Consider the following 12,434-nt stretch of genomic DNA (forward strand, 5'->3'; position numbering starts at 1 on the left):
GCTGAAGAGGTGCTGTGACCAGGGCAAAAGCCATGCTGAATGGGGGATATTAGATCCTCTTGTATAAGGTAGTGTAGGATTTGTTTGTGTATGCATTTCTCCAAGATCTTAGAGACAGGTGATAGAATTGGAATAGGCCTACAACTGGAGAGTTCAGTAGCGCTACCTCCTTTATGAATGGGCAAGGTGTAGAACTTTTTCCAAATTGCTGGGACTTTGGTCTCGGTAATGGGCCAGTTGATGAGGACAGAGATAGGTAGGGCAAGGGAATTGGCTACTTTCTGGAGAAAGAGTGGGAGGAGGCCATCTGTTGAGGGGGAGCAAGGTTTAAGTTTAAATTAAAATTAAAGGGCTAAAATAACAGATATTTTCAGCAAATCTCTCAAAGAATTGTCCAAAAAAATGCCTCTTAAAAATGGTAGCCCTGGGAGAGGCAGTAGATGCCACTACTTGTGGAAAAGAGATATAGAGAGGGCAGCTTTCTGTGTAACAGAACTGTGGGAAAAAGGGAGGAGTTAAATGGCCTCATGAAGCCCAAGTCCTACTGTCCTCAATAACTACACTTAATGGAAAATGGACTGACTGTATCATACTTCATGTTTTACAACTTAGTCTGAAAAATGTACCAATTACAAAGTGGCTGCAATGGACACATTCCTGATGCAAGGGACACATTCCTGATGCAGCTATTCAGTATGTTCTAAAGGAGTTTATACCTAGTTCAATAAGTTTGTTGACAATGTCTGAGTGGGGCATTTTATCAAATGCTTTAGTCAGATATAGACAGGGAGTAGGCACCATTTTCCCTTCATCCTTTGCCTTAGTGACCTTTTCAAAGAAGTCCACCAGATTCAGTAAGTACAACCTTCCTTTGACAAAGCAAATCTGGATGGATCCAGTGTCTGGAGGTCTCTCATGTCCTTGTTGATAATTTCCATGATAATTCATTTCATGGCTTTGCAAATAAGGCTAGTGAGACTAATGGGTCTGTAGTTTCCAGGATCTGTTGAAGGTCCTCCCTTATGAAAAGGGAAGACTGTTGCAATCCTCCATTCATGTGGCACAAAGCCTGTTTTAAGACTATAGTTGAATAATAATTCCAAGGGTCCTGATAAGTCATATTTTAGACTATTCAGGAGGCATCCTGGGATGTTATCATAGCCATTGAGGCCATGTTCTTGGCTTTAGCGAGTGCAGCCAGTACATGCTCCGTAGTTATAGTTGGAAGGGTTAAGTTTGAGGGCATTTTTGAGGAGATGGTTGGTGGTGAGAGGGAGGTAAAGAAGGAACTGAATTTGTCAGTCAGGTTTGTTACACTGCCAGGCTCAGTGAAAGGGGCACTATTAACCACTAGTTCAGCACATTGCTCTGTACTTACCTTGAAGTTTCTGACATAGCTGTAGAAATCCTTAAGCATATCTTTCTTATCTTAGCCTTAAGGTTGGATTTGCTTGATCTAATTAGCCCTCATTTGCCTATTTACTTTGATCAGAGAGTTTCTATTGTTATGGAAATTACTCTTCTGGATTTTTGCCATTTTTTTTCCTTTTGTTGTATATCCTGTTTAATTTGGGATGCCACCAGGGCAGTTTGTTTCTAGGTCTAGTCCTGTGCTTAATTCTGATAGTATAGCAGCCTATATGTAACCACTGACACGGTTGCACAGAGTTTCTAAAAGCAATTCAGCATAGGATGTTGTGTTCTCTGGGTCTGTAGGGGCATTGAATTTTGACAATTCATCACTTAATAAAAAGGTAATTTCTCTTGGAATAGTTCTTAATTGTTACTGGTTTTAATGGGATTATGGAGCTGATTTTGATTTTGAAGGAGACAGCTTTAAGGTCAGGCCTTACCAGGGAGGATGAGATGTGGGGTGGGGGGGGGGGTTGCTGGTGCAGCATTCTACCATATTTGTAAGCATGAGGTTCAGTATGCTGGAGCCTCTAGTTGGTATATTCACTATCTGATTAAGGGTGTTTGTATTTACTAAGTCCAGGAATGGGCGGCCACGGTGGTGCAGTGGTTAGCATGCATTGCCGCACCACAGCAAGGTTCTTTTCGATCCCTCGATCCTCCTTCAGCGGAGTCTGAGTCTGCATGTCCCTCCCTGTGGTCGGCGTGGGTTCCGGTGCTCCCTCTCGGTTCACATGCTGCAGGTGGATTGACACTCTAGATTGGTCCTAGGTGTGTGCGTGAGTGTGCCTTCTGTGGAAGGTTGGGCGCGGGGGCAAAAGTATTTACTAAGTCCAGGAATCCCTGTGCCTGTAGATTTTAGGCGTATGCTGGAGCCTCTAGTGGTATGCTCACTATTTGATTAAGGGTGTTTGTATTTACAAAGTCCAGGAATCTCTGTGCCTGTAGATTTTAGGCCTTGTAAGATTCCCAGTCTATACAGGGGAAATTAAAACCTCCCATGGTTGTTAGGTTGGACGTTAAGTGCCTCTAGTAGGTTCAAGTATGCAATGTGAGCTTCTTGGGACATGGAGGGTGACCTATAGCTGGCTAGGATATGGTACAGGATTTTGTCTATGGTGATGTGCATGTGGGGGAATTCCAGTGCTCCCTCCTGTCTGACCACCCGAGAAGTATGCTTATTATTGATGTATACTGAGACAGCTCCTCCTTTAGCACTTGTCCATGCAACTACTGGTTTAAAAGTGTGGAAGGAACTGAAACCTTGCACTGCCGGGGTACTCTCTGCTACTTTACACCATGTCTTGGTAAATGCACAGATGTCTATATTCTTGAGCATTAGGAGGGCTTGGAGGAGTGCAGGTTTTAGTTTAGGCTCCTGACATTGAGCAGTAACACCTTGAAGTTCAGTTCAGTTGATTTTTGCCATGTTGGTAAGTTTGTCAATTTGACATTGCCTAAAAAGACATTATGGGGTAGATAAAGTTTTAGCCAGTATTAGAAAGCCTACAGGGGAGAGGTGCAGACCAGCCTTAGCAAAACAATGTGGCCTGTTAACCATACCCCCCCCCAAGCTGACAAATACTGGATCCCTTACAATGACACCAGAAAGACAGCCAGTAGTTAACATCAATCACATTTTGCTCATATTGTGGCATCATCCTCGGTGATTGTAATATGCTGCTCAAAGAGAGACTCATACCAGCCTGATACACATAGTCTAAAAGCTCCATAATGTCTATCTTCATGTAGTCCAGGGAGGTATATTTCAGGTCATTTGAAATCATACTGGTACCTGTGGCATAATGACTTGAGTGCATGTGTGATTTGGCACATTCTGGCTCCAGATAACCATCTAACAGTTATCTTCTCCTTGTTCATCCTGGTGAGAGGGGCATCAGTATATCTTACAATGGAGTCTCCTATGATGACAGTCCTGTGAATTATGTTTGCTTGCCTTAGGGGGTTAGTGTTTGGGGCTCCACTTACGAGTGAAACTATGTGTGGTGTTAGGTGTTGTTTTTTCTGAGTGCCTTTGGGCTTGCTCCGGCATAGCTTTGACAATGGGTAGTCTAGGTGATCTTTGTTGTTTAGAAAGATTGCTTTGAAAAATCTTCAGCATATGTTAGTCTGTGTGTGTGTTGTGTACTACGTGAGGAGGATGTTGTGTGCACGGTTCCAATAGCCAATGTGCACTTGTATATGAGAGTTTAGCCTCTAGTGTCATTGTGCAAGTACACGTCTTGCATACTGTGTCTGTTTCTTTACGAATTATGTTGTTATCAGTATACATAAGGCAATTGCTACATTGTTTCAAGATGCCCATATCCGACAAGGTGGCTACAGAGAAGTTAGGAAATTACGTAACCATAGTCATTTGATTTGTGAGCTACAAGGGGGTGGTGAATTGGAGTTAGAAGCTGATTAAGTAAGAATCTGGTAAAATTTCAATTTGATTTGTGAGCTACATGGGGGTGGTGAATTGGGGTTAGAAGGCTATTAAGTAAGAACCTGGTAAAATTTCAAGCCCCCATAAACCCTGAGAACACTGCTGCCTATGCAGAACAGTTCACAGAAAACCTGTACAAGCATGTTAATAGCTGCATAGAGGCAACTATACCCACCAGGAAGAAGTACAGAACTAACTCAAAAAACAAACTACCCTGGTGGAATCACAAAATCAATAGGCTGTATAACAAGAGGAAGAAAATCATGGCAAAAATTAGGAGGTGCAGCACCCAGCAGGATAAAAGAACTCTCCTCTAACTAAACAAACAACTCAGAGGACAAATAAAGTCTACCAAAAAGAAATTTGAGGTAAGTTTGGCCTCCCAGGCCAAGGACAACCACAAAGCATTCTTTAGCTATGTCCGCAACCTCAAAGGCAATACACAATTGTGTGCAGAGCTCATTGTAAATGGAGCCACCTACACTGAGACAGAAGATATAGCAAACCTCCTGGCTGATAAATTCAGCCCCAACTTTACACCTCTCCCCCCTCAACCTTCCCTCACGAAATATCAAATATAACTCTCCCTGCTATCACTAGAGAGCAGGTCCTTAATGCTCTCTCTAAAACCAAGAACACTGCATCAATGGGCCCAGACAATATCCCAGGATGCCTTCTAAACAGCATGAAACATGATCTATTAGGGCCTCTGGAATTACTGCTTAACTGTAGCCTCCAAACAGGCTTCATGCCTCATGAATGGAGAAATCAACAGTCATCCCTCTGCACAAAGGTGGGCCATCTACAGACCCTGGAAACTACAGATTCATAGGTAAACTAAAAATGAATGTATAAAAATAAAACCTGTTTTTCTGATGAAGTTCACAGCATATTAAAGTGAATGAAAGCGCTAACCTCTGGTGTCCGTGTCTTTTGGTCTTGGTTTGGAGTAGTTTAGTTTTCCAGTGATTTTGTGTCTTTTCAAGTTTTTTGGAGTTTACAGATCCATAGGTTTTACTAGTCGTATATGTAAAGCCATATAAAGAATTACCATGGAGATGATTAACCAGAGAAATAGTAAACCTCCAGACACTGGATCCAACCCAGCTTGGCTTCATCAAGGGCAGATCATGCCTACTCAACAGGACTGACTTCTTTCAGAAGGTCACCAAAGCAATGGATGAGGGCAAAATCATTCATACTGCCTACCTTGACCTGACCAAGGCATTTGACACAATACCCACTCGGGCATTGTTGACAAACCCAAGAAGTTAGGTACAAGCCCTTACATCACCCAGAGGATAGCCAACTGGCTCAAAGACAGGACCCAGGAAGTTAGAATTAGGGAGTCTACTTCTACAAAGAGGCCAGTCACAAGAGGAGTCCCTCAGGGATCAGTCCTTGGACCAATTCTTTTTGGCATTTACTTCTCAGAAGTCAAAGCCAATGTCAGTGGTCTCTGGCTGACTAAATTTGCAGATGATTGCAAATTAGGAGCTGTCATTGAATCTCACACAGACACAAATGTTCTCAAGAAGGGGCTGACACAGACAAACAACTGGCATCAGACTCATGGACTAAAACTAAACGCCAAGAAATACACAACAGTATCCTTTGGGAAGTCATCCATCCCTGGTAACTATCATATTGACAACACACCCCTTAGAGTTGACCCAGTAGTCAGGGACTTATGGACATATATAGATAGCAATCTAGCCTTTGACCATCATGTGCCTACAGTGGTGAGGAAATCATTCTATGTTACGCAACTTATAAACAAAGGTATGGCATCTAAGTCCAAGGAAGTCATTGTTCCACTGTATTCGGCATTCATCAGACCTATCATTGAGTAAAATGCCTCCTTTGGTATGTACCTAACCAGGCATATCCAACAACTGCAACATCCACAGAGGTTCCTCACTAAAAGAACACAGGGATCAAGTAAAATGTCCTATGCAGACTGCTTCCAGGCCCTATCCCTGTATTCTGTCTCCTACAGGCTTTTGAGGGGACATTTATGCCTGGCATACAGGAAATTGTCAGACCCCACTCTGATGGACCTCCTGCATATCCACAAAACCAACAACTTGAATTACCCATTCTAAAGACTTAAACCTTGCCTGTGATATAAATAGGACCTGCTTGAGAGATAGGTATGTATCTCAGAGACTACCCCGTCTATGGAACAGGCTCCCCATCCATGTGAAGCAGTGTTCCTCCCTAAACCAATACAAGTGCAACTTGGACAATTGGGTGGGAAACCAGAAATTCATCCCTAGTTTGACACCTACACCTCTTGGACACAGGTAACCTGTAAATGGTTAATATCCCAGGCCCATGCTTACACTTACCAAGGGTATCAGAACTTGTCAAAGGTTTGGGATGCATGGTTAAACTTAAAAAGGCCCTTGTAGTCATTAGCACAGTAAACACCTATGTACCTATTAAGGGTGGAATCATGGAAACAGATTAAGTGAAAAAAAAACAAAATTCTACTAACTTTAATGTTTACACAATACTGAATTCAACTAATTCTGTACGTATTGCTACTTGACACCAAACTAGCTGCTATAAGCTTGACAGCACACAAGACATTTGTAATATATTGCTGCTTTACAGGCTACAGTTTTATGAATTGTAAAGGTGTTTGACACTGTACAGGGTACTGCTAACCCACAGAAATGCACAAACGTTATAACAGCACAGATAAAACAGAAAACTAACTAACTAGCCCTCTGGCCAAAAAATAAATGCACAATCCTTTAGTGTACTTCCAAATAAAGATAGACAGCATACACCTCCTGCCACAAGATGAATAAACACAGTCCTCCTAATGTAAAAAATAAACAGTGGAAGAGACCCACAAGTGCAATGCTACCTACCACAAGCAACTAGCTGAAAATCCCTTGCAAAAGGCAATTTCAAAGCAGTCTTACAGCAGCAACAATGAGAGGAAGAGCACATTTTATTTACAAAAAATAATCAGTGCAATACACACATAAAAGAAGGAAAAGTACAGTTTTGTACCTACCATAAATGTAGATGTCCGATAGATATGCAACTGCAGTCATAACATATGGGTTGTCCTGCCTCAGGCAGCCCTCGGTCGGCCGGATTCCAAAGTTTGGGTCCGACGTCGGCTGATGTTGCATTTCTCTCCGACGTCAGAGCGGCTGGAGTATATAAGCATCAGCCGACACCATCTTCTTCAGCGTTTCTTGCCCCAGATGCCAGGTGCCCTCCAATGAAGGCTGTAATCAAATTGGAAGACAAAAATAGGTTTCCAGACAATAAATAAGCAATAAACAGATACACCATAACAGATATCCCCAGCTAAGGATAATAGGGATAGGAGTGGACCCAAGGCATAGAGGGGAAGGAGGGAGGGAAAACCCGACTGCAGTTGCATATCTATCGGACATCTACATTTATGGTAGGTACAAAACTGTACTATGTCCTTCAAGAATGCAACTGCAGTCATAACATATGGGTTGAATACCATAGCTTAGCTGGGGGAGGTGGTATGCTCTAGGAAAAGGATGGTGTAGCTATCAATCCCTGCAGGACTGCCGAAGCAAACCCTGCTCTGGATCTGGACTATAAAGGGAGGTTGTAGTGTTTGGAAAATGTATGCACGGAGCTCCATGTGGCAGCTTCTAGAATGTCTTTTGTAGGCACCCCTCTTAAAAAAGCTGTAGAGGTGGCTGTAGCTCTGGTGGAGTGTGGTCTGACATTGGCTGGCACACTCTTTCCATGGAAGGAATAACAGAATCTGATGCAATGTCCAATCCATTTTGAAATTGTCTGTTTGGAAATTGCTTTTCCTTGTATTCCAGGGCGTAAGCTACAAAAGCTGATCAGACTTCCTACTGGTCTTGGTTCTGTCTAGGTAGTAGCGAAGTTGTCTGTGTATATCCAAGGTATGTAACAGTCTTTCCCCTTTGTTCTCAGGATTGGGAAAGAAAGTAGGCAGGTGAATTGCTTGATTTAAAGAAACCCTGGATACCACTTTTGGCAGAAAAGTAGGGTTGGTTCGTAGGGAGACCCTGTCTCTGTGAAAAGTTATGAACGGTGGTATTGCCATTAAGGCCTGTAATTCCGAAACCCTTCTTGCTGAGGTTATGGCCAGCAGGAAAGCTGTCTTCCAGGAAAGAAATTGTAACTCCACAGAAGCTGCTGGCTCGAAGGGAGGTAAAGTCAATTTTTCTAGGACAAAATTGAGGTCCCAAGCTGGTACTGGTGCCTTTCTTGGGGGCTTTATATTCTTGATTCCTCTAAGAAATTGCCTTAGCAAAGGATGTGAAAACACAAGTGGATCAGTGTTGTATCTAGCTGAGATAGCTGAAGCATGTATTTTTATGGAAGCGTATGAGAGTCCATTGTGTAACATATCTGCCAAGTATTCTAGAATGAGAGGGATGCTCAAAAGTGATGCATCATGACCCTTGTTGGTATTCCAAATGCTGAATCTCTTCCATTTGGCTGAGTAAGCCTTTCTGGTGGATGGTCTGCGGGCTTCTGTTAGTATCCGCTGAACTTCCTTGGAGAGAGGTAAATTGAGGTTATTTATGGGATTTCCCAAGCTGTTAGCTGTAGAGTCTGGATGTTGGGATGAATAGTCCTGAAGTTGTGTTAAGTCAGAAGTTGAGGCCATTGTGGAAGGGCCCACGTTTTGTTGTGACATGTGCTCCGTAGTAGTGGGTACCAGTGTTGTCTTGGCCAGTCTGGAGCTATTAGGATCCCCTTCGGTTGCTCTGCCTTGATTTTTAATAACACTGTGGTCATCAGTGGCAGGGGTGGAAATGCATAAATTATTAGGGAGCTCCAGTTGAATGAAAGGGCATCTACTTTCCATGCTTGTGGATGGTATGTCCTTGAGCAGAACTTTTGTAAGTGATGATTGAGGTGGGAGGCAAATAGGTCCACGTCCGGCCTGCCCCATCTCGAGGTGAGTCGTGTAAAGATGTCTGGATGTAGCCTCCATTCGTGGGGGTCCAGGAAATTCCTGCTTAGACTGTCCGCCAGAACATTGTCTTTGCCTGGAACAAACTGGGATTGTAGCTGTATGTTTAGACCCAGTGATTTTTCCCAAAGATTCATTGTCAGTCTGCAAAGGGGGTAAGAATGAGTGCCCCCCTGCTTGTTTATGTACCACATCACAATGGTGTTGTCTGTCCGTATTAGTAGGTGGCCTTGTTGAAGTTGTTGTCCAAAGGCCTCGATGGCATGCATTACTGCTAGCATTTCTTTTTGGTTGATATGCAGATGTGTTTCCTTTGGGGACCATTGCCCTTGAATACATCTGCCCTCCATGTGCGCCCCCCCATCCAAGGTCTGAGGCGTCTGTGGTCATTGTTTGTGTTATCTGAGGTTTTTTGAACGACATGCCTGTGTTTAACTGGCTTACTGTGGCCCACCATAGAAATTCCTTTTGTAGACATGGAATGAGTGGAATAATTGCTTCTAGGTTGTTGCTGTGTTGAGACCATAAGCTTTTTAAGTACCATTGAAGCTTTCTCATGTGTAGTCTTGCTAGTGGGACCAAGAGAATGCAGGATGCCATGTAACCCAGGGCCTGTAGGAAACTCCTTGCAGTCATCTAGGTGAGCTTTGCTAAACTTTTGAAGTAATGAGTTAACTTCTTTTGCTTGTCTTCTGTTAGGTAAGCCATTTGAGAGGCTGTGTCTAGTTTGGCTCCTAAGAAGGTTATTTGCTGGGATGGCTGAAGTCTTGACTTTTGAAAGTTGACTGTGTATCCCAGAGCCTGTAGCAAGTGTATGACATAATTCAAGTTTTTTGTCAAGGTTAGTTTGTTGTCCGCTTGTATGAGGCAATCGTCCAGGTATGGGTAGATTTGAATCCCTGGAGCCTGCAATGAGCAATTACTGATGCCAGGCATTTCGTGAATACTCTGGGCGCAGTAGATAAGCCAAATGGCAATGCTGAGAATTGATAATGCTCTGGCCCTGCAAGAAATCTGAGGTATCTTCTGCAACTGTGTCTGATAGGGACATGCAGGTATGCCTCCTTGAGGTCCAGAGTAATCAGCCAAGACCCCTTGCCCAGCATGGGAAGGAGTTGCTGTAAAGTCAGCATTTTGAACTTTGGTACTATGAGAAAAGTGTTTAGAAAGGACAAGTCCAGTATTGGTCTCCATTGAGTTTCTTTTCTTGGAACAAGGAACAGTCTTGAATAAAACCCCTGACCTTGTTCTTGTTGTGGAATTTTTTCTATTGCTTTGATCTGAGCAAGCAGAGAAATTTGCTTGATAGCCTCTGCCCTCTGATTCTGTGGAAGATTTGGCATGCCTTGTTTTCTTGGCAAGGTATGAAAGTGGAACCTGTAACCGTGGTCTATAATGTCCAGTATCCATTTGTCTTTTGTCAGTTTGTGCCAATTTCTTGAAAACAGAGATAACTTTCCGCCCAAAGGAGCTTCTGTTTGCTCCTTGGTCAGCGGAAGTAGAGGAAAGTCATTGAGCTTGTCCGTGCGGGGCAGTAGAAACCCCTGTGTCACTTCTTTGGTTTGTTGGTTGCCATTGTCGTCCCCTGTAGGATCCTCTGCATTGCCCTCTTCCTTGGGCACGCCTGTTTTTACCCCTTTGAAATCTTTCAGGATTAGGAAAGGACCAGTTTTTAGAAGGCCAGTTCCTGCTGAATCTGGGCGGCTGAACCTGGAGGAAATCTTTGACTGTCTGTACTGACTTGGCTTTTTCCTCAATGGACTTTAACCCATCTTTAGCATTAGCACCAAAAAGCTTGTTCTTTTCCAAGGGTGCATCAAGAAGTTTTGCCTTAACATGATCTGGTAAAGGTTGTTCTTTTAGCCATGCATGTCTACGAATGACCGCCCTGTCATAGCTGCCCTACATGAAGCCTCCAATGCATCATATCCACACTGCAAAAAATGATTGCTAACTTGCTGAGAATTATGCACAGCCTCCTGCAAAGACTTCCTATCTAAAGGTTCAGGAGAGGCCAAACTTTTCTGTAAATCATCTAACAGGAAATCCTGATATTGAAACATGTGAAAGAGACAATTGAGAGCTCTCATAGATAAAGTAGTGGAGGTGTAGACCTTCTTCCCCATCTCTCTAAGGACCTTGCTTCCCTGTCGGATGGCAAAGGATTTTTGGATGTGGTAGCTGAAACCCCTTTAGGCTCCTGGGAAATTGTTTCTAAATCAACAGCATGGGCCCTAAATAAATGAGAATGGGTTTCTGGAACCCTATAGTATCTGTCAGGCTTGACAGGAGCAGGAGGAAGAGTATCAGGGGTAACACTGGAGTCAGAGTATAAATCACCCAAAACATCAAGCACAGGAGGTATAGCTAAGGGTCTGTGTTGAGGCTTTTTAAGGAAGGTTCGAAGGCACTTTCTGGAATCAGAAAATTCCTGGCCTTGCCACTTAAAATGCTCCCTCATGGAATGCAGAACTTCCCCAAAAGAAATATCCTCAGGAGGGAGGCCGAGGGATGGAGTCCTCTGCATCTGAATCCTCATAGGTCTGGAAGGGCTCTTCCTGGCTTTCAGAGGGAACAGAGTCCTCAGAATCTTCATCTGAGGGCAGAGGGTCAGGGGGTTCAACCCTGGGCCTCTTATCAGGAGGAGGCTGGGATTCTCTCTCAGGATGGGCCTGGGAGCCTCTGATCAGAGAAATTAAATCTGCGGCCATGGACATGATCTGAGTTTCAGGAGTAGTCTGAGGTATGTTTTTAGCAGTAAGATGTTTGGACTTGCTGGCTGCCTTGGCACGTGTGTAGGCCTTGATAGACATGGAGATGGGAGGCCTAGCCGCTCCACGTGCAGGAGTTACCTTATCAACAGCAATGGTCTCGGGCATTTCCTCGGTTTCGGTATCCGGAGGAAAATCAATAACTGGCGTCGGAGTGGCCTCCGGTATCGGAGGTATCGGTAATGCGGTGTCTTCGGTTCGGAGCGGTGGAATAACCACCTCAGAGGGAACCGGAGCACTCGCAGTTAGTTTTGGCGTGGTGTCGGTTGAAGACGCGGGCCGAGGATGTCGGTCCCGGTCTTTTCGTTTCTTAGGAGTCTGCGTTGTCGGAAGTTCCGACGGCATTGTATAATCAAATTTTTTGCCGAAAAAGTCTTCAGCGAACTCCACCCGGCGCCTGAGAGTGCGCTTGTTGAAGCGAGCACAGGCGGCACAGGCCGAGACGTCATGGTCTGGGCCAAGGCAAGGGAGGCAGTAAGAGTGGAAATCCTTATGAGGTATTTGTTTACCACAAGACAAACAATTATTTACTTTTTCAGTAATTTCTGACATCGCCTGAGGCAAGAAAAGGTCCCCAATGGGGTACTTAGCTTTTTTGATGACTTTGGTTTCGAAGAATACAGGAGCTGACCGACCGGCACTTGCGAACTGCTTCTGCTTTGGGCACCGCGCGGCAAGAAAGACTGAAGAAGATGGCGTCGGCTGATGCTTATATACTCCAGCCGCTCTGACGTCGGAGAGAAATGCGACATCAGCCGACGTGGGACCCAGACTTTGGAATCCGGCCGACTGAGGGCTGCCAGAGGCAGGACAACCCATATGTTATGACTGCAGTTGC

General features: G+C 44.1%; 1 protein-coding gene across 1 annotated transcript in view; it reads right to left on the bottom strand.

Moving 5' to 3' along the window:
* The window catches only part of ASXL2 (ASXL transcriptional regulator 2), a 2,483,396-nt gene that overhangs the window by 1,422,755 nt on the left and 1,048,207 nt on the right, over positions 1–12,434 (bottom strand). The window lies entirely within an intron of this gene.

Source organism: Protopterus annectens, chromosome 2.part1 (genome assembly GCF_019279795.1).
Source record: "Protopterus annectens isolate FY-2018-M chromosome 2.part1, PAN1.0, whole genome shotgun sequence".
Lineage (NCBI taxonomy): Eukaryota > Metazoa > Chordata > Ceratodontiformes > Protopteridae > Protopterus > Protopterus annectens.